General features: G+C 45.2%; 1 long non-coding RNA gene across 1 annotated transcript; it reads left to right on the top strand.

Annotated features, from left to right (window-relative positions):
- The first annotated feature begins 8,909 nt into the window (after positions 1-8,909).
- Positions 8,910-23,647, top strand: LOC310689709. The gene is made up of 3 exons (XR_014517607.1): positions 8,910-9,532; positions 16,016-16,308; positions 21,438-23,647. It is a non-coding gene; the product is annotated as an uncharacterized lncRNA (long non-coding RNA).
- Positions 23,648-23,751: the final 104 nt, after the last annotated feature.

Genomic DNA, 23,751 nt, shown 5'->3' with positions numbered 1-23,751 from the left:
GCTTAGCGGCTTAACGGCTTAGCGGCTTTAAGAAAAAGGAAACAAACTCGCAAGAACTCGCAAGACATTTCGTCTTGCGAAGCAAGCCCATAGGGAAATTCGTCTTGCGGAACGACTCAAAAAACGGAAAACTCTTTCGTCTTGCGCGTTTTTCGTCTTGCGAGGCATTCGTCTTGCGAGGTACCACTGTATAGCCACTTTTGCCTTTGGCTCGGGCTCCAGAAGTTTGTCCTCAAGGTAATGTGGCCCCTAGGCTAAAAATGGTTCAGCCGCCACCACTACCTGCTCCTCTCTTAGACTGTTAAATTGTAAACACTGTGTTGTCTCTGAGTGCAAAGTTGGTATTATATAGACAACAGACAGATATGTTAATAGCCTATAGATCCTGGCAGTAATTGGCAATCCTACTTGCTGCTATCAATGGGACATACGTAAAAAAGTGTGCACCATGTTATTTTAGAGTTGGGGTCTTTCTTATTTGAAATTTTCATATTTGTTTCAAATATTTGGGATGTGTGTCTAAAATTCCTGCGCTGTCTAGTAAAAGGTTTATCATCATCATCATCATCACCACCACCAGGCCCTTGCTGCTTATGATCACTGGGATCAGAAGCCAGCCCTTCATGGCTCCTCCAATGTCTGCATTTAGGAAGACAGTTAACATTTTTGAGTGCTCCTCAATATTTTGGCTGATGCAAGTTTTGTCTGCTGTTTTATGCTGCTTTACTCTTCACTTTATTTCACGTTGCTCTGATCTCCTTATGGAGGAAGAACAGGGCACAAATGATTTTAAATAAATAAAGTGAACTATGATGCACCATCTTATACAGCGGACTCTCACCAGTGTGTCCAGTGATAAAACGGACAAGGTCTCTGAGACATCAGGAAACTGCTCAGTAACAGACCAGGGTTCCAAAACCACGACATGCAGAACAGCAATGGAGGAAACTTCAGACCTCCAGAGGTCATTGGGCTACAACTCTCACCCTCTCTGACCACTGGCCATGCTTGCTGGGGCTGGAGTCTAACCACCTTTGGAGGGCCATAGGTTCTCCATGCCAGATGTAGACAGTGGTACTACACTGGCTCTCATAATATGCCCGCTGTGTTCTACAACCAGGAATTATCCAAATTAGGAGACAATAATTATTTCTGTCCCATATGATGGGCTAGTTGCTGTTGCTGTTGGAAAGTTCACAGGGTGCTGACCGTCCTTTCTAGGCCAGAAGTTTTGGTGTTAATGAAAGCGATCTTATGTGTTTGTTCATCAGATGCTTTCCAAGTTGTGAATACCTCTGTGCTGGCCTTTCCTCTCCCTTCTCTATATCAGCAGGAAAGATACCTGGAAGTCTCTTATTTATATTGTGCTCAGTTAGTTAGCTACATTAAACTCACAATGCATAGTTTTGTTATTGTGGGTTTTTATATTGACCATTCTTCTTTGTCCTCCTCAGTCATGACAACTTATTGATAACAACAGTGATGATACAGATGACCATGTTAATCTGGAAGACATAGTTTATGGATGTTTTTTACAAGGTACAGTTCTGATGAGTGCACATTGCTGTTATATGGCAACTAAAATTGTATCTTTTGATGTACATGCATATGGCAGGTAGAGTCAGTTGGCCCTACTTGCCCAAGGTGTATTTTCACATTGTTTTTGCATGATGTACACAAGGCTAAACAAAAAAGCAAAAAATCCATGCACTTTAAACATTATGGCTAGTGACTAAACAGATTTGTAATTGTCAGCACTTGTAGGGCCACATATTTTCTTCTGAGCTTATTTTCGTTATATTTCAAGTTATATTTCACCACGAGGGCCAGAAACTTCACTTTTATTGAAAATGAAAGTAGGAAATTCTCTCATTAATGTTTTATAAATGATTGGGGTTATTACAACCTCTACTTTTTTGTTTGCTAACACAGAAAGTTAACTTCACATTGTACTCTGCCATCTGCAGGACCAGAAGGGATTAATTTTGATTTCCTTTGAATTTTTTTGGCAGCCACCACTTCCTCTCTGGAGTCAGATCATAAACAGCGCAGAAATCTTGATAAATAATTAGCAAATAAGTAAATATTAGTGTTGCTAGCTATCATTTGTGATCCATTTCATACAGCATGGCAGCTTTTTTCTTTATTTTCTTTTTTAGAAAAGGGGGGGGGGGGCGACCAGGGAAGATACGTATATAAAAAGTGTGCTAATGCATGGTTACAAAAAAAGTTTATATAAGCCGTATTTATTTTCGACAATATGTCCCTGACAATTTGTTGAAGGTAGAATATAAATATCTAAATAAATAGCAATGACATAAATAAAATTATCTAGAAGTAAATACAAGAAAAACATAGCATCTTCGCATTTGGAAAAGACTTTAAAAACAACAACATGCAACCAAATATTTGGCCAGTTAAATTCCACCCATAAGAGTGCATGGCTACTCAGAAGCCCCATTAAATTCAATGGTACATGCTCCCATGTAAGTGAGCAGAGGATTTTAGCCTTCCCCACTGCCATTGCTTGTTCACCTTGGCTCTTTTCAAACACAATATCCAGCCCTCCGAGCTTCTCCAGCCCACTTGGTCCCTGCCCAGGCTGCTCTGCAGAGGCTTTCCCATCAGCCCCTTCTTTTAGGCCTCTTGTTTTCTTAGTTCTGTGTTTCCTTCACGCGCCCTCTCAGGTTCCTCCTTTGGCTCTCTGCCTGCCTGGGACCTTTCCCTGCTCAGCTTCTTAGCATCCAGCTGCTCGGCCGCTTTCCCTTTCCCAATCAGAGCGATGGCACGGAGCCTCACGATGGAACGGACACAGCTCAGTGAGACAACATCAGAGGTCCCAGGTTCAGTCCCCAGCATCTTCAGTCAGGAGTGGAAATGTCCTCTGTTTGAAACCCTGGGGAGCTGCTGCCAGCCTGTGCAGGCAATCCCAAGCTAGATGGATCAATGGCTTGGCTCAATATAAGGAGCTCCCTACCTTCTTCCTATCTTACATACATGTTATTTGTATGCCTCCTTTCCATAGTTCAAACCATGCTCAACGCAGCTTACAGCATGAAAAAAATTGCAGAATTGCAACGTAACAAAAGTAAAAGGTAAAGGGACCCATGACTGTTAAGTCCAGTCGTGACCGTCTCTGGGGTTGCAGCGAACATCTCACTTTACTGGCCGAGGGAGCCGGCATACAGCTTCCGGGTCATGTGGCCAGCATGACTAAGCATGGCGAACCAGAGCAGCGCACGGAAACGCCGTTTACCTTCCCGCCGGAATGGTACCTACAGTATTTATCTACTTGCACTTTGACGTGCTTTCGAACTGCTAGGTGGGCAGGAGCTGGGACTGAGCAACGGGATTCGAACCGCCAACCTTCTGATCGGCAAGTCCTAGGCTCTGTGGTTTAGACCATAGCGCCACCCACGTCCCATAACAAAAGTAGTCATAAACAATAAATAAAATGTCAAAAATACACAACCAAATTAAACAATGTCCACATAAATCACATTTAGATCTAAAATACAGGTATCTATCATCTATCTATTTATCATCTATCTATCACACCAACCCTGCAACACAATCCCCTAAACAAACTCCAGCCCAGAGGGTAGAGCAGCCTCAGTTTCTGTAGCTGCAGTCAGTTAGGGGACCTGTCCACCCAAGTCAGATGGGGAAAGGCCTACAAGGCAGGGAGCAAATTTTCCAGGGCTCACAGAGCTCCTATTTGTTGGGCTCTGCGTAAACATATTCTCAAGATCCCTTTGCTCTTAATTCCTCCTTCCTTCAGGTGTCAGCCTTATTCAAAAAAACAAAATACAACTTAATCTTCACAGAAGGCAAAGGAAGGGTAAAGCCACAATCCCATGCATGCTTACCTGAGAGGAAGCCCCACTGAGCACAGTATAAGGCTAACTTCCACGCATAGGATATGACTGCTAGATGCGGGGCAAGCATTTATTCAACAGGACTAGTGTCAATGAGGCTGTGGCTGAAAGTTACTGATATCTATGAGTAGAATCTCGGGCCGATCGATTACAAATCTCCCAGTGACTTAAATGCAGCCAGGATTTCACCCAGCAGTTATCTAATTACATCTTACATTTGGAACAGACAATACGCTGAAAATCAATATAAGTGCATCAGGAGCATTTGAATGTGCTCATCTGACAGCTGCTTCCGATATACTATATTCCAGAATAAGGCAATTTAGCATCATGATTAATGATGTTGTGCTGACAATCAATGTTCTCTTTTTTTCTGAAGCAACTGAGGCCTGTTTGTTCGTGAAGCCTGGGTAGCTGTAAGTAATACTTTCCCTTTCTCTGTCCTCCGCTGCAGTCTCAATTCAACTACTTGCTGTTTAAAGCCAGTTGATTTGTAGTAACTGTCTTACGATGGAATCCACTTTTGTATTTTATTTTAAGGATTTTATTAAACAGAGTCATTTCATCTGTCTCGGGGATAGGGAATATTCCCCCGCTATGGGGCTGCATTCTCTTGGGGGGTGATCTGTAGAGGGTCACATGTTCAGGAGGGGCAGGGGTTGGAGCAGATGGTAGGAGGGGCAAGAACCACCCCACATGCTTTCTCTTTTAATCACACACACCATCCAACCATTTATTCAGACATACACAAGCAGGCACCCCATTCATCTAATTGTTGTCCCCTTTCTCACATACCTTCATCCTTCCATTCACACATGCACATGCCTGCATATCATTGATCTCTCATGTGCACACAAACACAGACATTTTGCCTCCTCTTTTTCTCTCTCTCGTTCCCCCTTCTTTCTCTCATTCTGCCCCCAGCCGCATTGGCACGGCTCATTTGTCATAGGAAGTTTGCTTCATTTTCTTAACAGTTTCAGTCAGTCACTTGTAGATATACAGTGGTACCTCAGATTAAGTATTTAATTCGTTCCGGAGGTCTGTTCTTAACCTGAAACTGTTCTTAACCTGAAGCACCACTTTAGCTAATGGGACCTCCTGCTGCTGCGCCGCCGGAGCCAGATTTCTGTTCTTATCCTGAAGCAAAGTTCTTAACCTGAAGCACTATTTCTGGGTTAGCAGAGTGTGTAACCTGAAGCGTATGTAACCTGAAGCGTATGTAACCTGAGGTACCACTGTACTGGTGAAATTATGATAGACAATACCTTTAACTAGTGATATACCCAGCCAGTTGCCGAGCTACAATTCTCAGAGTTGCCTGGGAAGCGGAATTGACTGCTAAATCACTCTGATAATTGTTGCTTTTTGGAAGGAAACAGGTGTCTCCCATGAAATTTTCAACGCACTTAACAAACGATAGTTTCCAGAATTCTTTGGAGGAAGACGTCGCTATTTAAAGTGCTATTATAGTGCTTTCAGTGTAGGGCTGCTATACATCCAGGTTTCCCCGGAAATTGGCAAAATGCCCAGGAAAACCCGGCTGTATGGCAACCAGGGCAATTTGTATGAACCAGGGGCAGTTTTGATCACTGGCTGTTTTGATTCCTTTCTGTTGTCTCCCCACATGCACACATGGGTGAGAAAGATCTTTACCCCAAATTGAAAGAAGAGGGCCTCTTTTCCATAAAAGTGGCTCAGCTTATCTTTGAGAACAGCTTCTTCCAGGCAAGTGAAAGGATAAGGAAAATAGAGACCCAGGCTGGGCTGAAGGGTAGCAAGCATTCCTCCTCACTCCTTACCGAACCCTCTCATTTATCTTAGCCACCCTTCTCCTGCCACCCAGTCCACCATCCAGGCTGTCGCCAAGACAATGCAACCAGGGCCACCATATTCTTCCCTGTTTCTGGGTCATAGTGGCCTGTGATCAAGGACAGCAATGCTTTTAATTATGCAATGGAGATAATTGTAGCCACCACACTAATTCTCTTGGGATTCTGTGCCTGTCTAATACCATCGGATGCAGGAGGTTTGAAAAGGCAAAATGGGGATGAACAAGATGGGGAACAAGATGGGGAACCAAAGGATCTTTCCATCTTTGCGGAAACACGAAGTCCGTTGGCAGGGGCCCAGGGGGTGAAGAAATGCATTATCATCCCCTATTGTCCAAATATGATTCGGTATTCCAGAAAGCCAAATGGCCTCCTACTCGCTCCCGCCTGCCAAAGTCTACAACTGCCTACACTTTTCTTATTAAAGGCGCTTGTTCCCTATGGCAACGCCTCGCAATTACTTCTTGTGAATATGAATCCACACTTGCAAGGCAGGATGCTGGCATTTGAGGTCAGCATTAAATTGAGCATTTGCTTCTACCAGGAAAGAGCGCACTACCAATGCATGCACCCTACCCCTTATCCCGGCTCAGTGACCAGGACCAGCATCAGGGGTCAGCATCACTGGGTACCTGCCAAGGCCCATGTCCCCGTAAGGGGCCCAGGGCCAATACCTGGAGCTCCTCCTCTTCCTCACTGTCATTTCCTGTTCACAGCTTCAGCCTAAACAAGTGAGCAGTAGCAAGAGTGGAGAGGGGGCCATTTTCCTCCAGTTGGCTTGTCCTTTCCCAGAATGGAGGTGGTGCTGTGGTCTAAACCACTGAGCCTTGGGCTTGTCGATCAGAAAGTTGGCGGTTCGAATCCCCGCGATGGGGTGAGCTCCCGTTGCTCGGTCCCTGCTCCTGCCAACCTAGCAGTTCGAAAGCACGTCAAAGTGCAAGTAGATAAATAGGTACCACTACGGCGGGAAGGTAAACAGCATTTCCGTGCGCTGCTCTGGTTTCTCCAGAAGCGGCTTAGTCATGCTGGCCACATGACCTGGAAGCTGTACACCACTCCCTCGGCCAATAAAGCGAGATGAGCGCTGCAACCCCAGAGTCTTTCGCAACTGGACTTAACTGTCAGGCAGGGGTCCTTTACCTTTTTACCTTCCCTCTGGGCAGCTGTGACAAATGTGCTCAAGGAGAAGGCAAGTGAATTGGCTGTTGTGACAACACCGAGAAAAACAGAGTTCACTAAGGACAGCTTGTCCCAGAGCCCCACAGACCCAAGAACCAGTATTGTCACGTTATGCGCATTTCACCTAGTATCTCCTACTGCTTCTGTTTCTTCCAGGGCGCTGTGATTCTTCTCTAAGTGTCACAAGGGCCTCTCACATTACAATCACAGTATCTGTCACTTCCATTTTGTCTTCTTAAGGTGCTTTTTGTTTAAAATGACACAACAGAGGTGTACAGTGGCACCTTGGTTCTCAAAATTAATCCATTCCGGAAGTCCGTTCCAAAACCAAAACGTTCCAAAAACCAAGGCATGCTTTCCCATAGAAAGTAATGCAAAATGAATTAATCTTTTCCAGACTTTTAAAAACAACCAATTTAACATGAACCTTACTATCTAACGAGGCCATTGATCCATAAAATGAAAGTAATAAACAATGTACTGCAGTCACACAATCAGTAGCTGAACTGGGTTCCACACAGTCATAAACAACAACAAAAAAGAGCTGCAAAAACAAAAATGCAAAATAAACAGCAAAAACAGATAGACCTCAGTGTAACACTCAAAACGGAAGTGTGGCACTCAAATCGGAAGTGTAACATTCAAAACGGATCACGTTTGGCTTCTGAAAAAAGTTCGCAAACCGGTTTGCAGTGTTTGGGTTCCAAGTTGTTTGAGTACCAAGGCATTTGAGAATCAAGGGACCACTGTACATGTATCCGCTGTATGGTGCAAGAGACATATACATAATGCTTGAAGCTGTAACTCAATGAAGCTGAATGGTGGACGATTCAGACAAAAGGAAGTACTGAGTCTTGCACGTCTACATGTGTTGTAATGAACATTATATGATAAACTGACATAAATACTGAGTCATTCCTTTGTTGAGGTTAATAAGCAACATTGACATTGTGCCAATTAATGCATGCTTGATATTCCTACTCAGTTTCACCTTCATTAACAAATGGCAAGGAACGCTTTGTACATTCACCGTTGCTCCACATTGAGATGGAGGTTGATTTAAACCCTCCCCTCAAATAGCATGTATGGTATTTCTCTCCCACCCTTAACAATATTTATCCCAGAGCAGGGATTATACACATATGTACACTGTTCGGTTTCTCATTACTCGGTGACATAATCATCAGGCTTGGCTCACAAGTGCATATTCACACTTTTTTCTTCTTCTTAACTGATTATCCTACACTTGATGATTCATAATTGAATGTGTGAGCCGACGTCCTTGAAAAGCACCGTCTGAGGTGTTATGAAAGTCGATTATTTATTCAGTGCTCAGTTCATGCCACCCCGCACAAATACATATATTACTTGATTGCTTGCAGAACAATCTTATGGCTGGGGATGTGCGGGCACAGAGCTCCGCCTCTGGTCTGCTGGCAATTGCTCTGCAGCACCAAGCCACCTAGAATTCAGGAAGGGAAGGGGGCCAAACACACACAAAAAGTGGAGCTGGAGGAGCTATTTCCTTCCTTGTTTTCTCCCATTAGAGCCAATGGGAGAAGACTACAAATACCAGGTTTTATGCTGACATAGCTCTTTCATTAGGGACGCAGGTGGCGTTGTGGGTTAAACCACAGAGCCTAGGACTTGCTGATCAGAAGGTGAGCAGTTCGAATCCCCGTGATGGGGTGAGCTCCCATTGCTCGGTCCCTGCTCCTGCCAACCTAGCAGTTCGAAAGCACATCAAAGTGCAAGTAGATAAATAGGTACCACTCTGGCGGGAAGGTAAACGGTGTTTCTGTGCGCTGCTCTGGTTTGCCAGAAGCTGGCCACATGACCCAGAAGCTGTATGCTGGCTCCCTCGGCCAATAAAGCAAGATGAGGGCCGCAACCCCAGAGTTGGTTACAACTGGACCTAAAGGTCAGGGGTCCCTTTACCTTTACCTAGCTCTTTCATTTATTTATAAAAGTACTTCTGTGCCACTATAATGGCAGTGAACAATGTGCAAAATTAAATACATGAACTCAGATGTGTATGTGAGCCTATGGAAATGTTCTGCCTGTGTTGTGTTTGCTCTGTGATGATTCTTACATGCAAATGTTGAAACTCGGTAACACAGTAGTGTGTTGCGACTCGAGAATCACATGTGTGCATGAACCAGTCCATTTAATCAGCTGGGGAAGCACATCAGATGTACTTCAGAATCAAAGCAGCACATTTTCCAGACACCCCTGCTGCGGAGCGACACAGAAAGTTGTTTCTAAAAATGCTTCTGAGATGTCACTTGGAAACAGGTTGCAGTTGGGGAACATTTGCTGTCCCGGCCAACTCCTTGCATTTAAGCAGGATCACTGATGAGATACAGCTGCAGGGTGGAGGCCTTTTTAGACGCTCCAGATTCAATTGCCAAATATAATGAAAGAAGGATGACTTCCAGCTGATTGTTGATTTTAATGCGACAGAGGTTTTGCAATGTGAATATTTCAGAGGCCTTGAAACTGGACTGCAGGAGCACCAAAAGCAGAACAGAGGCCGCTAGGAAGGAACAACTTGAGGCAAAAATTCAGGAAGGAGGGTAGGGGTGTAACAAACCATAGTCTGCAAAATGCTGACATGAAGATGAACAGCACAGGTATGGACATGTGAGCAAGCAGAAGGATAAGGTGGGAGAGGAAGAGAAGAAAGATCAAGTTTACTTTAAACCTGGCTTCTAAAATGGCACATTCTGAATCGGCTTCACTGTATCAGGCAGCTTTCTTTGTGTATCACAAATAGGAAAAGCCAAATCTGTCAACTTTGGTTTCTCTTAGTTTCTCATTTTTCCAATTTTTTAAAAAGTCCTTCTGAGAATTCACCACCATCTGAGAATTTCTTTCTCTCTCTCTCTGTATATGTATAAAATTTATCCTAATATACACATTTTTGCAGAGCAATTTCCCCCAATAAAATGCATTTTTGTATGTTAGTCCGCTAATAAGTGCATTTTTATGCACACCTGAATATATGTGTTTTTGTACCTCCTTTTTTTTTTTTTTTTTTTGCTAGAGAACTGGATTGCAAAGTTCGGGGAAGGGCAAATTCTGAAGGATGGCTTTGTTTTGGTTCAGATATTGCTTCAGAAAGTGCATATTAGCTACATGTGTCTTAAAATGAGAATTGAACCAATTTTTCAAAGTAAAAGCTAAGGTTTTCAGGTAGCTGAATTTCATGGTCAAACCATGTTGCATCCAACATAACATTCGTACATAGGAAAATGCTATATACTAAGTCAGACCACTGGTCCATGTAGCTCAGCACTTGTCTGCTTTGGCTTGCCCAGCTCTTCTCTTCAAGGTTTCAGGCAAGGTTCTCTCCTGGTCTCACCTGGAGATGCTGGGGATTGACCCTAGGACCTTCTGCATTCAAATTCAAGTGTTACTTGAATTTACACCATGCTCTTCCTCCCAAAGGAGATCAGAGCAACAACCAACCAAGTAGTAAAAGTAATGCTTGTTGTTGTTGTTTAGTCATTTAGTCGTTTAGTAGTGTCTGACTCTTCGTGACCCCCTGGACCAGAGCACGCCAGGCACTCCTGTCTTCCACTGCCTCCTGCAGTTTAGTCAAACTCATGCTGGTAGCTTCGAGAACACTATCCAACCATCTTGTCCTCTGTCATCCCCTTCTCCTTGTGCCCTCTATCTTTCCCAACATCAAGGTCTTTTCCAGTGAGTCATTTCTTCTCATGAGGTGGCCAAAGTATTGGAGCCTCGGCATCAGGATCTGTCCTTCCAGTGAGCACTCAGGGCTGATTTCCTTAAGAATGGATAGGTTTGATCTTCTTGCAGTCCATGGGACTCTCAAGAGTCTCCTCTAGCACCATAATTCAAAAGCATCAATTCTTTGGTGATCAGCCTTCTTTATGGTCCAGCTCTCCCTTCCATACATCACTACTGGGAAAACCATAGCTTTAACTTTACGGATTTTTGTCGGCAAGGTGATGTCTCTGCTTTTTAAGATCCTGTCTAGGTTTGCCATCGCCTTTCTCCCAAGAAGCAGGCGTCTTTTAATTTCGTGACTGCTGTCACCACCTGCAGTGATCATGGAGCCCAAGAAGGCAAAATCTCTCACTGCCTCCATTTCTTCCCCTTCTATTTGCCAGGATGTGATGGGACCAGTGGCCATGATCTTAGTTTTTTTTTGATGTTGAGCTTCAGACCATATTTTGCACTCTCCTCTAACACTGAAAAACAAGAACATCTAAAAACTAGAAGAGCAGATCTGATGAACAATTCAAAAACATATTTTTTTTTGCTTTAGGGTGGACACTACTTTGACAGTGTCCAAAGCGGTTTCTCCCTTTAAAAAAAGAAGCTCTTTCTGCAAGGAAGGCAGCATTCAGGCCAGAGTGCCAAGATAAGGTAAACCAATACCACACAAGGAACAGAAGGCAGTTGCTACTGACTGCCAGCTTGAGTCTTGCTGCAGGAAACAGACAAAACATAAAGGGCTCCTATTATTCCTTTTCATTCCTTCACTTCTTCCACAATCTGATCCTAGCCTAGTAAATGAGGCCCTGCGCACCTGGCACGGTGGTCAGATAACGGCTTCCCTTTCCACATATTAAATCTAGGTTGGCGAAACATGCGCACCCAAACAACTCAAGACCAGCTTTAATCCATATTTTCAGATCTGGGTTTGGTGCCTGATTGCAAACCATAGTTTATCAATCTGGATATCATGACAAACTGTGGTTGCCCTTTGCAGATCATGATTAGGCATTATGATGGAACTGGCCCTATGTCAGAGACAACAAACAGCACCTAATGTTGCACTGTGTATCCTGACATTTTATTATGGGGCAATGTGCACATGCATATTCATGACTTGACTGTGGAAAACACTGTTGACTTGTATATGCCACTGACCATAGGCGCCGACTCCATGGGGCTTGAGGGGGCCCGAGCCCCCTCAAAAATTCGTTTGGGGGGGCTCAGCCCCCCCAATAATCTCCGGCGCCCCTCCAGCAGAGCGCCATCGCCGCCCCTCCCCCAGCCCAAAATGCACAGGGTCGGGCTGCATGCCTCCTGCCCTCCCTCCCGAGCAAAAGCTCCACCCAATTTCCGCTCCGGAGCTGATTAATAGGCGCAGCACGCCCTCCCCTATTCGCTCACGAGGAGGCGGCGCCACTTTATTTGCATATTCATGAGCTTATTTATTATTCATGAGCTTTCCTGGGCCCCCCCAATATTTTTTATAAGTCCGCGTCCCTGCCACTGACTGAAGTGCTGCTGGGATCTGCAGTTGAATCTTACTTCAATACTGCTTGCTCTTATCTGTTCCAGCATTTGCCGCATGAGGCAGTCACCTCACTCTGCCTAACAGTAGGGCCATTCTTGGGGATGATGATCCCTTATCCCATTGCTACCTCCTTTGCCATAATTCCCTTTGTAGTCTGTCACTCAAGGCAATTTCTCCTCAGCCAGGCTCTAAGACTATATTAATGGGTCATGGTAGAGTAATAATAATTTAATAATAATTTATTATTTATACCCCACCCATCTGGCTGGGCTTCTCCAGCCACTCTGGGCAGCTAAGTTAAGCTTTGTCTCCAGTTATTATCGGTTAGAGCGAGGACTCCACGCTTTAGCTTGTTATGGTGGCTACATTCACTTTCCAATACAGTTGTAGGTTAACCTATTTGAGGATAAACGGCCTCTTCTTCTGAGCCTACAAAAGTGAGTAACCCTGCCTTATATTGAAGAACTTAACAGATACCAAAAATGAGCAGAGCTGGAAGAAAAACATCTGGGAGGGGGTTGTTGAGGACAAATGCACAGGGTGCAGTGGCAGGCAGAGGGAGGATTCAGCTTCCCACATGCCTTGTAGTTGCTGCTGCTTATTTTACATTACCCAGCAACCATTTTTCAGGTGATTCATGCTTTCTCACATTTAGAAGCCCAGCCCTGCAGTTCTCCTATGTTTTTGGGCCCTAAGATGACATTTTCACTCAATACTGTATGCTGTGCTATGAATGTTCCAGAAGCTTTTTATCATAGAACAGCAGCTTCATTAAAATCCTAGACTTGCTGGTTTCTTTCTTCTCAATGGTAGGCAGCCAAATCTTATATATCACACAAACTTTCACTATGGCACGACTGCCTCATAGCTGTCCTAGACTAAGCAAGAGGGGCGATTTCCTAATTCATTTGTTTTCTGGCACTTGAGGATTGCAATTTTGGGGGAGGTGTCGTGGGTGTCTAGGAAGGTCCCAGCTCTTTCCTTCTTCTAATTCCAGACTCACCTGCTGGGCTCCACGGTGTGCTTTGAAAACACAGGACAATCTCCTGATTTCTGGAGCAGGTTTGCATTTATTTCGACTGAGGCTGCTATCAATCAGCATGAAGCAGAAGACCCTATTGCAGAACACACAATACTGGGGCTTGATCAGTAAGCATCATATTAGCATTTCAACCTGTCCCTGGAGGGATGAGCACTTTTGCAGCTGCAGGTTTGGCAGCCCGTTCTCAACTGGCCCTTGAATGAGGCATATTATTTCATTTCAGAATAAAGGAAATTGCGACTGAAAGGAGCTTTTACATCATCAAGCAGTTGAGCTCGCATGCTCCCTGCTCGGTCCCCCGCCATGACCTCCCCAGGTCCAATCACTTCAAAACTGCCCTCCACTTTCTTAATTCTCCCGTTCTTTGTCTCATCCAGTTGAAATGACTCGGGCTATGGATCCCCCACCATTTCCCTCGGGAAATTAGTTCACAGTCTAGTAGTCCTCACTGTCAGGATTTTTTCTTTCTTCCAGATATTTGGCCTCCCAACACATTTTTCCTTTGTCCATATTCAGCTCATTATTTCTGCTGAATCCTCCTGGTACTGTATCCTCAACCATTCCTGTCTCTCTCCTTTATAGCTCCCCCATTCACTTGCTCTTCATAAAAACCTGCCAGCTTTGGTGTTTATTTATCATTCTTACCGTTTACGTGAATAACTGACACGGGGGACAGACATATAGGATAGCTGGGTCCTTTGTCTGGAAAGATTTCCTAGTCTGAGCCACTGATGGGAAAGGGGAAATCTTACGATTGTTCAGTCATTAAATCCAGGCCCACTTAAATGGGCAAATGTCATCCCTTGCCACCTCCAGAGTGATTATAGAGGATTTCTGGGCAGCTGTCCCACTATTTGAGCCCTCCCCTGTAGTTGCTTCCCGAGTACCCCCGCAATTGGATGCTGTTTCCTGTACCTTTCGCCTAGGCCCCATCTGCACTATAAATCTAAAGCACCATCATACCACTTTTAAACAGTCACGGCTTTCCCTAAATAATCCTGGGAGTTTATTAAAGATGCTGAGAGTTGCTAAGAGCCTCCCCCCAAAAAAAAACCCCTCTCAGAACCACAATTACCAGAGTTCCCTAGAAAGAGGTATTAATTGTTGCACCACTCTGGAAATTGTACCTCTGTGAGGGGGACCCCTCACAACACGCAGGATCCTGAACAGACTACAGTTCCCAGTATTCTTTGCAGGGAAGCCATGACTGTTTCAAGTGGTGTGATGCTGATTTAAACATATAAAAGTGTGCAGATGGGGCCTTGGGTGAAGAAATCTTCCACATGAGTTTTAATCAGTTTATAAATATCAAATTATAAATGTCAGTATCCGAGGAAGATAAAAGATGCTGCAGAGTCCTGTCAGGTTTCACATGCACTTGGCCCTTGCCGACAGAAAGCGAGGGCTTGTTTGTGTGAATTTGAGCAGGTCAGAATCTTAGCATCTGAGGCAGAGCTTTCATTATCCTTTCAGGCTCCGTAACAGACGTTCTTTGCTGGCCATCAGCTCTAGACTGATCAGAGGTGGAAATGCCAAGGTTGATTCTATTTGGGAAGGGATGGTAGTAGAATGGATCTGAAGCATGTGAGAGCACAGAGGACAGAAGGGGCTCAGCCAGGGATTGTGAAAGCACCATGGGTTATTTCCCTCGCCTTCCATTCCCCTGTCACTGTGCCACTATGTGTCATGTACATAATCTTCTATAAATTGCCCCCAGATGCCTTCATAATCCCCCAGCCAATCTCTGGGTTTAGAGACCATCCTTTCACTATTGTGAAACTCTTTTCATTTCTTCAATCCACATTTGGTTTATTTTCCCTTCTAGGCAGAAGTATCCCAACAGTTCCCAGTTTACACTTTCCACAATTTTCACATGTGGAGCACCCACATAATATGAAAGGGGGAGGGGGAGGGGGAGGGTGCATTTTCTGGGATAACTTTTTAATGTCCCATCTCTTTATTGAAAATCAGAGAAAGCAGTGTATGTTAAAGGGAACTCACAGTACTGTATATACTCGTTCCAACCTCTAATTTGCCATATGTACCACCTTTCTTCAAAAAGGATTAGACCAGGGATGGGGCACCAGTGACCACTGGTCAGGATGATGGGAGTTGGAAACCAACAATATCAGGTTGCCTTTCCCTGCATTGGCTGGCTTTCTATCAACCTGGTGGACTCTTAGATGGTAGATTATGGGCAGCTGTGGCCATGAACTTTCCCCCCTCCTTCCTGAAGTAGAGGAAGAATGGATCCACAGCCTAGGCTGTGCCTTGGACCAGGTGCATTATCAGTGCTTCCTCGATATTTTGCATGGGCATGGGTTTTTCCAATCTAACCTGGAATGCTACATTCATAAAATAGTTAATTTCTACCTGCAGAAGGGAAAATGTTTATTATGTGATCATGACACATAAAGTGGGGGATAGTTGCATGAAGACCCAAGAGTCCTTGCATTTCTCGAAAGTTGATTACAGAGTCATCATGTTACTGTGGAACCTGAGATACAAAATAGAGAGCTTCCCAAGGGCTGAGTAGGAGCTGCCTTATGTATTTAGAGTTCACTATAGGAGGTGTGAAATCCTAGACACTTCAGGTGGTGCTGTGAAGCTACATCAGAATATAGGGGTTCATAATTGGCGAGTACATGCAGGTCCTGATATCTACCTGCTTGCTATGTGAAAATTCACTTATCCAAACAAAGAATTATGCCCAAACCTCACTATACATTCTACAGATATCTGAACAGCCTGCATTTCACTCACCTCTTTAATTCTTGTTTGTTTGTGCTTCGCTGGTTGGTGGCAGCCATTTGGGGGCAGAAACCAGGCAAGGAGGGAGGAAGCAAGATCAGAAGAATCAGAGGGCAGGAGAGATTGGACAAATCACAGAGCAGGAGACATCAGACAAATCAGGTTTTTCCTTTGTCTCTCCTTGGCTAGTTGCCTGTCACTGTTCCAGGAAGAAGCCATTGAAAAAGTGGGGCGATAAATCAGAAAAATCCCGGATTGAAAATGCCCCCATAGAAATCAATGAAAATCCTAGACTCTTTATGTGAACGCTTGCCTGACGAACAATTTCCAGGGAACACATTGTGTTTGGTAAGCAGGACCCCTAGCGTGTTCCATTTTTACTTTGTGCTTGTTCTTTGATCTTGTTGTAAACCACCATGAAATCAATTTGGATGAAAGATAGCGTGTAAATACCAAGCAGACTAATATAGTTGTTTGTGCTCAAAGAGAGGCCTTAATTCAGCTGCCTTTACCCTCTTGCCTACTCATGTGGCATGCCGGCCTCGTTGGCTGCCAATTTCTCCGGTAACAGCTTGCAAGGTTTAGAGAGAGTACCTTGCAGATGGCACTGCGCAAGGATCCTAGAGTGGCTCCTTTTCCAGAGCGGCTTTCATTTGCCCAATATGGCAATTGTCACCAAGAAAAAGCTGCTCCAGACCAACACTGTTTGGAGACATATTTGCAATCAGTGCCTTTTAAGTGATAGATTAGCATATGCTCTTGCGGCTTTAAATCAACAAAGAAACAGAATCCTTGCAGTAGTGGCCCTGAAGTTGAAAGTGCATCTGTGGACATCCCACACTATAGTTCTCCTAGGTCTGCTTGTTCTCCTATCTGGAAAGAATGCATTTGCTAGGAAACCCTTCTCTCCGACACTGCTGCTGCCACCCCCACTGCCATGGTCCGGTTCACGGGTGATTGAAGTTCCGGCAGGGGACATCAGGACTGGGGGCAAGATGGCGGGGTGGGAGCAGGAACAGGGGTCCAGGAGTCAGGAAGCCAAGAGTCCAAGGGTCAGAGAGCTGGGAGTCAAGAAGCCAAGGGTCCAAGGGTCCGAGGGTCAGGAAGCAAGGAGTCAAGAAGCCGAGGTTCAAGGATCAGGAAGCAAGAAGCCAAACACAGCAAGGCAGGAAGCGTGTTGCTGTGGCAAAGAGCCAAAGGGAAATGCTGACCTTATATCCCTTCCCAGCTCTTGCCACCAGGTGCTGTGAGTTACCAATTGGCCTCACCTGTGAGGCCGCGCCTTGCCTCTTCAGAACAAACTTAGGAAGGCCCCAGTCCTGCAAAGTCCTATTGGTCACAGGGCCTGGCTCCTGCATGCACACCTGACACGCACCACTGGGGAGAGGTCCATAGGCAGCTGCCTTATTCTGAGTCAGACCATTGTCCCAGATATCTCAGTATAGTTTTCACTGACTGGCAGCAGCTTTCCAGGGTTTCAGGCAGGGGACAGTCCTGGCCCTACCTGGAGAGATCAGGTTTTGAACCTGGGACATCCTGCGTAATACTGAGCTATGGTCACAAGGCAACATCTTTGGGACAAACTTTGCCTGGAGTTTTCTGGCCGTAAAACTCTCTGCCAGAAAGAGTGACTTCACCTTGCCTCAGGACAAGGTTGGAGAGCCGCCATGGGAGTCTAGGCAGTGCCAGAGAGTGAACTCATTGAATATTTCTGCATCTCTCTGGAGAGAGACAGCTTGGGCTATTTTGCGGCGGCAGCTCCACGAATGTACCCAGACTTCCTTCTCCCTTTCTGTGCAGGAAACACGTTCTTACTTCTGGTTCCGTTTACACAAATAGAAGTAAACACCCACCAATTTGAGACTTTGGCTCGTCTCCTTTTTGGATGTGGAGCCAGGTGTCCGCTATATTAGGATTGGGCTAATATTCTGTGCTTGGATGTCCCAAGTCAAGCCCAAGTTAGGTCAAGCAGCCGTTCCCTCTCATGTCAAGAACGCACTGGGCTACTGGATCAAGACATGTGCTTGATGCTGGTAGCGTTGCTCATCTGCGTGTCCAATAGCCAGGGAAGGCTTTCCAACCGAAGGCTCTATTTCATAGCAGATCTGTTGTCTCAGCTTTGGGAACAAAGCGTTTGGGCACGCTGGTGGGTACAAAGAGTTCCTTGCTTTGCGCTCAGCATGCCAGCAAGCCTTTCCACTCTGATCAAGCTGGACACAAACCAGAAGCCTCTTTTAAAATAATGAAAATTAAATTTCCATCTGCTTTCTCTGCTTCTGTCAGTCTGTAAAGTAGGTAAGAGAGCTGATAACTGTGTAAGGGTGGATCCACACCAACCATTCGAAAGCACACCCAATGCACATTTAAAGCACACGGTGACTACCTGGGAATGTCCCCCCCTCCCAGCTCACAAAGCTAATACTACCAGCACCCTTAACAGAATATTTTAGCGGCAGCTAAAAAAGCCAATGCAATTCTGGGCTGCATCAATAGGAGTATAGCATCTAGATCAAGGGAAGTAATAGTGCCACTGTATTCTGCTCTGGTCAGACCTCACCTGGAGTACTGTGTCCAGTTCTGGGCACCACAGTTCAAGAAGGACACTGACAAACTGGAACGTGTCCAGAGGAGGGCAACCAAAATGGTCAAAGGCCTGGAAACGATGCCTTATGAGGAACGGCTAAGGGAGCTGGGCATGTTTAGCCTGGAGAAGAGGAGGTTAAGGGGTGATATGATAGCCATGTTCAAATATAGAAAAGGATGTCACATAGAGGAGGGAGAAAGGTTGTTTTCTGCTGCTCCAGAGAAGCGGACACGGAGCAATGGATCCAAACTACAAGAAAGAAGATTCCACCTAAACATTAGGAAGAACTTCCTGACAGTAAGAGCTGTTTGACAGTGGAATTTGCTGCCAAGGAGTGTGGTGGAGTCTCCTTTTTTGGCGGTCTTTAAGCAGAGGCTTGACAACCATATGTCAGGAGTGCTCTGATGGTGTTTCCTGCTTGGCAGGGGGTTGGACTCGATGGCCCTTGTGGTCTCTTCCAACTCTATGATTCTATGAAACTACAGTTCCCACAGAGTCCAGGGAAAGGCTGTAGCTCAGTGGCAAAGCATCTGCTTGGCGTGCAGAGGGTTCCAATTTTCAATCCTGGCATCTCCAAGGAGGGCAGGGAGAGAACCCCGTCTGGAATCCTGGACATCCTTGGCCTAATAATAATAATAATTTATTATTTATACCCCGCCCATCTGGCTGGGTTTCCCCAGCCACTCTGGGCGGCTTCCAAAAGAATATTAAAATACTATGTTACATCAAACATTAAAAGCTTCCCTAAACAGGGCTGCCTTCAGATGTCTTCTAAAAGTCTGGTAGTTGTTGTTCTCTTTGACATCTGGTGGGAGGGCGTTCCACAGGGAGGGCGCCACTACCGAGAAGGCCCTCTGCCTGGTTCCCTGTAACTTGGCTTCTCGCAGTGAGGGAACCGCCAGAAGGCCCTCGGTGCTGGACCTCAGTGTCCGGGTAGAACGATGGAGGTGGAGACGCTCCTTCAGGTATACTGGACCGTTTAGGGCTTTAAAGGTCAGCACCAACACTTTGAATTGTGCTCGGAAACGTACTGGGAGCCAATGTAGGTCTTTCAAGACTGGTGTTATATGGTCTCGGCGGCCGCTCCCAGTCACCAGTCTGGCTGCTGCATTCTGGATTAGTTGTAGTTTCCGGGTCACCTTCAAAGGTAGCCCCACGTAGAGCGCATTGCAGTAGTCCAAGCGGGAGATAACCTATCAGTGTAGACCAGCGGTTCTCAACCTGTGGGTCCCCAGATGTTGTTGGACTACAACTCCCATCATCCCTGAGCTCTGGCCTTGCTAGCTAGGGGTGATGGGAGTTGTAGTTCAACAACATCTGGGGACCTACAGGTTGAGAAAGCCTAGTGCAGACAGTACTGCGCTGGATGAACCAATTACCTGACTCAATATAAGGCAGCTTCCTATGTTCACTGGATTCTTTGGGGGGAAGTTGTGTGCTTTTAAGTGTGTGGTGCAGATGTCAGGGAAGATAACTTGTCAGGGAAGGACTAACAGCCACCAGCCCTGCTCCAGTTTATCCCCCTCCTATGCTGCCGTTACCAGTAAGGGTTGTTCGCTCATCAGACTCCAAGGCATCCTCCTCTTAGACCAATCTCCTCCTCCTAAATGATTGCCCCTTTTTTATTCTTTTAACAACTCTGGGTTAGATAGTTAGATACTGACGGGTCCAAGGTCACTGAGGTTGCTTTTATGCTAGAGCCCTTGGGGGAAGAGAAGAACCTAGGAAGCCCTCATGAATCAGAGCAAAGGCCTATCAAGCATTCTGCTCTGACAGATGCCAACTAGATGCCTATCAGAAGCTCACAGGCAGGGTAGGAGTGCAACAGCACTCTCCCATTCATGAGCCCCACAACCGGCATTCAGAGGCATCCTTGCTCTGACACTGGATGCAACATCTAGCCATCATGACTCACAGCCATTGGTAGTCATCTCCATGGATTGGTCTAATCCCATTTTAAAGCCTTATTATTATTATTATTATTATTATTATTATTATTATTATTATTATTATTGCTACTATTATTAATGCTGGCTATAGCAATTTCTGCTACTGCTCTTGTTGATAATAACGATGGTAATAATAATAATAATTAATAAATTGCATGTTACCATTTGCACACCAAAGGAAAACAATGCAATTTCCCCAGAGTACCTTGCAGTGCTCTAATAACAGCAGTGGCTTGAATTCAGAGTTTTATCTTCTTCACACATGCCATATGTGCTCTTCTGCCCTGTTATTTGCACAGCGGGAACTAGTACAGGAGCATTTGTGCATCAGGGTGGGGAGGCTCCTTCCAAGACTCCAACTGGCGTTACTTTCCTTCGGCTGCAAACACCCCCGCACTAGGATGCAAGAGCCGAGGAGGAGGAGGCGGAATCAGGAAAGGAAACAGCATAGCCAAAGGGAAGTGCTTCCATTTGCCAAGTTTCTCATTCATCTTCTTCCTTCTGTGAGGCACCTGCCATCATGGAGTTCCCTACTCTGCCTTCTGAGCTGCGGCAGACCCATGAATAAGGTTCACTAGCAGAGCAATCCTGTGGTTGAGTTACAGTTCCTGGCTGCGATGGGGATGCAGGCAAAAGGCACAGGAACAGAAACTTTACACCGTGCCAATGTAGTGATAACAGTGGCACTGACAGCAGGCTGTGCTGGCCCAATGCCTATGTTAGGCAGCGTTGATGGCATGGAGAGAGCAGAACTTAATTGCTTTTGCCATGCATGTTTTCATCATGCATGCTGTCTGGGTTGGCAACATGCATGCACATGCTGTGCTGTGCATCTCTCAGCATTGTGGACACGAGTCACCAGTGTGTATTTGTTCTTATTGCGAAAGCTGCATGTATCCTATTGTGTTTGCAGTTATTTATTTATTTACCATTTCTCTTTTTAGAGCACCCTTCACCCCAGAAGATTCCATCATGTGCATGATTTGCATGCAAGCCCTATATGTTGAGGAGCATGTTATCATCGTTTATGAAAGAAACCAATCAAAGTATTTTTTTTATCAGAATTGCAAGACAGAATCATGGGGAAAGGATACTTGGGACACAACATACAACAATAGATCTGGACTGCTTTGTAGATTGAAGCTTCCCATTAAAAATATAGCCCTTAAATGAGTTATAGATATAGCTGTTTTGGATAGTGTTTGTTTTGTCATCCTCAGTCATTTTCTCCCAGATAGCTTTGGGATCCAGCCAACTGAAGGATGAATGAGTTGAATTAATTGTCGAAAGGGAGCACTCCAAAATGCTGATGTCACTTTCGTAGATGCAACAATCCTGCTTTTATCTTTGGGGGCAGGGTGTGGAAGGATGTCAGCTATTAGAGAGCAAGAGAGGGAAATCAGAGAAAATTGGATGGCTGCAAAAAACAGAGAAACATGTTGTCCATGACGGTTTATAAAGAACATCCTCTCGCCTTATATAATCTGCCAGATGTTGTTAAATTGATTGGAAGAATAAACACCCTCCGACTAGTTCATGAGTCAAGAGATGCAACCATGATTGAAAAAGATCACTTGGCTCTGATGATGACAGCATTTGGTAGGTCACTCGATACAAGTGACTCAAAGAGATCACGGGGACTAGGAATAAAATGTATAAACAGTTGTGATCTCCCCCACTTCATTCCCCCCCATATTTTCTAAAACAACCATTAAAATAACTGTATGCAGTACATCAGACTAAAATGCAAGATGAAAATAAATATATATATACAAACAAAGCAAAGATAGATTCCTGAATCAGTATTATCTGTACCATTAATCCAGTTGCTCAGCCCAGAGTCTGTGTCAGAGCTGGGTCATCACCCCTAAAACCCCACACGGTTTTTAAATACCTCTTAGGTCACCTTCTCCTGCATCAATTTGGCTAGTCCACTGAGATCACCACCCTGTGGTCTTTCTCAGGATGCCTGGGGTCGGGTGATAACAAGAGAAACTTTTCAGCGTTAGCGCCTTGCTTTTGAAATGTCCTTCCTAAGGAGGCTTGCCTGGTACCCTCATTGCTATCATTTAGCTGCCAAGCAAAAACATCATTTTTCTCAGGCTTTTAAGAACCAATAATGCAAATGTTTTTAATTTTGTGTTAAAATAAATTTGAATTATTTTTAAAGCCTGAGAGTTTCTGCATGGTGGAGAAACTACCACGTTGTGAGGCGAGTAGCATTTCTTCTTTTTCCTGCTGCAGTCAGGTTTTCAAAAATACAGTACAGTGGTACCTCAGGTTACATACGCTTCAGGTTACATGCGCTTCAGGTTACAGACTCCGCTAACCCAGAAATATTACCTCGGGTTAAGAACTTTGCTTCAGGATGAGAACAGAAATTGCACGATGCCGGTGCAGTGGGAGGCCCCATTAGCTAAAGTGGTGCTTCAGGTTAAGAACAGACCTCCAGAACAAATTAAGTACTTCACCCGAGGTACCACTGTATGTCCCTTCCACTAACTGCAACAGGGGAAAAAAAAACTATGTCAGCTCCAGGGCTGGTGTAGCTCTTGCAGTTGGTCTGGGGAACAAGGATGTGTAGATTTCTGTGAGTCATCGCCTTCCCCAACGTGCCCTGGGAAGACACCATTTCAGGTTCCATCATGGGCGGTGTTTCTACCTGCAGAACAGCAGTGGAGCTTGCTGCCACCACACCAGGGCATTCCTGACATTCCTCCTTTGCACAGAGATCTCCCTCTGCTCATTCATGGAGGAGGTGGCTATCCATGCTTACTAGCTATGATGGTTATCCTCTGCCTCCACAGTTGGAGGCAGGAATGCTTCTTGAATACCAGTTGCAGGAAGCACAAGAGGGGAGGAGGGCTCTTGTGTTCCTGTCCTGCTTGCAGGTTTCCCATAGGCATCTGGGTATCTGTGAGAATAGGAAGCTGGACTCGCTGGACCATTGGCCTGAACTTGCATGCTCCTCCTATGTGAGGGAGACCTGTAGGATCCAATGAACCCAATGCCACCCTTCCAGAGAGTTTAGGATTGCTCCCTTAGACCAGGCATCCCCAAACTCGGCCCTCCAGTTGTTTTGGGACTACAATTCCCATCATCCCTGACCACTGGTCCTGTTAGGTAGGGATGATGGGAGCTGTAGTCCCAAAACAGCTGGGGATGCCTGTCTTAGACAGATAGCTGAGTGGAAATTGTTTTCTCTCACAAAGGAAACGTGCAGAAAAATCTATATTCAACCTCCCCCCACCCAATCTG

This window comes from Podarcis liolepis, assembly GCF_965112155.1.
Source record: "Podarcis liolepis genome assembly, chromosome: 12".
Taxonomy (NCBI): Eukaryota; Metazoa; Chordata; class Lepidosauria; order Squamata; family Lacertidae; genus Podarcis; species Podarcis liolepis.
The sequence above is the reverse complement of the archived record's forward strand: the minus strand, read 5'-3'. Positions and strand labels throughout refer to the sequence as shown.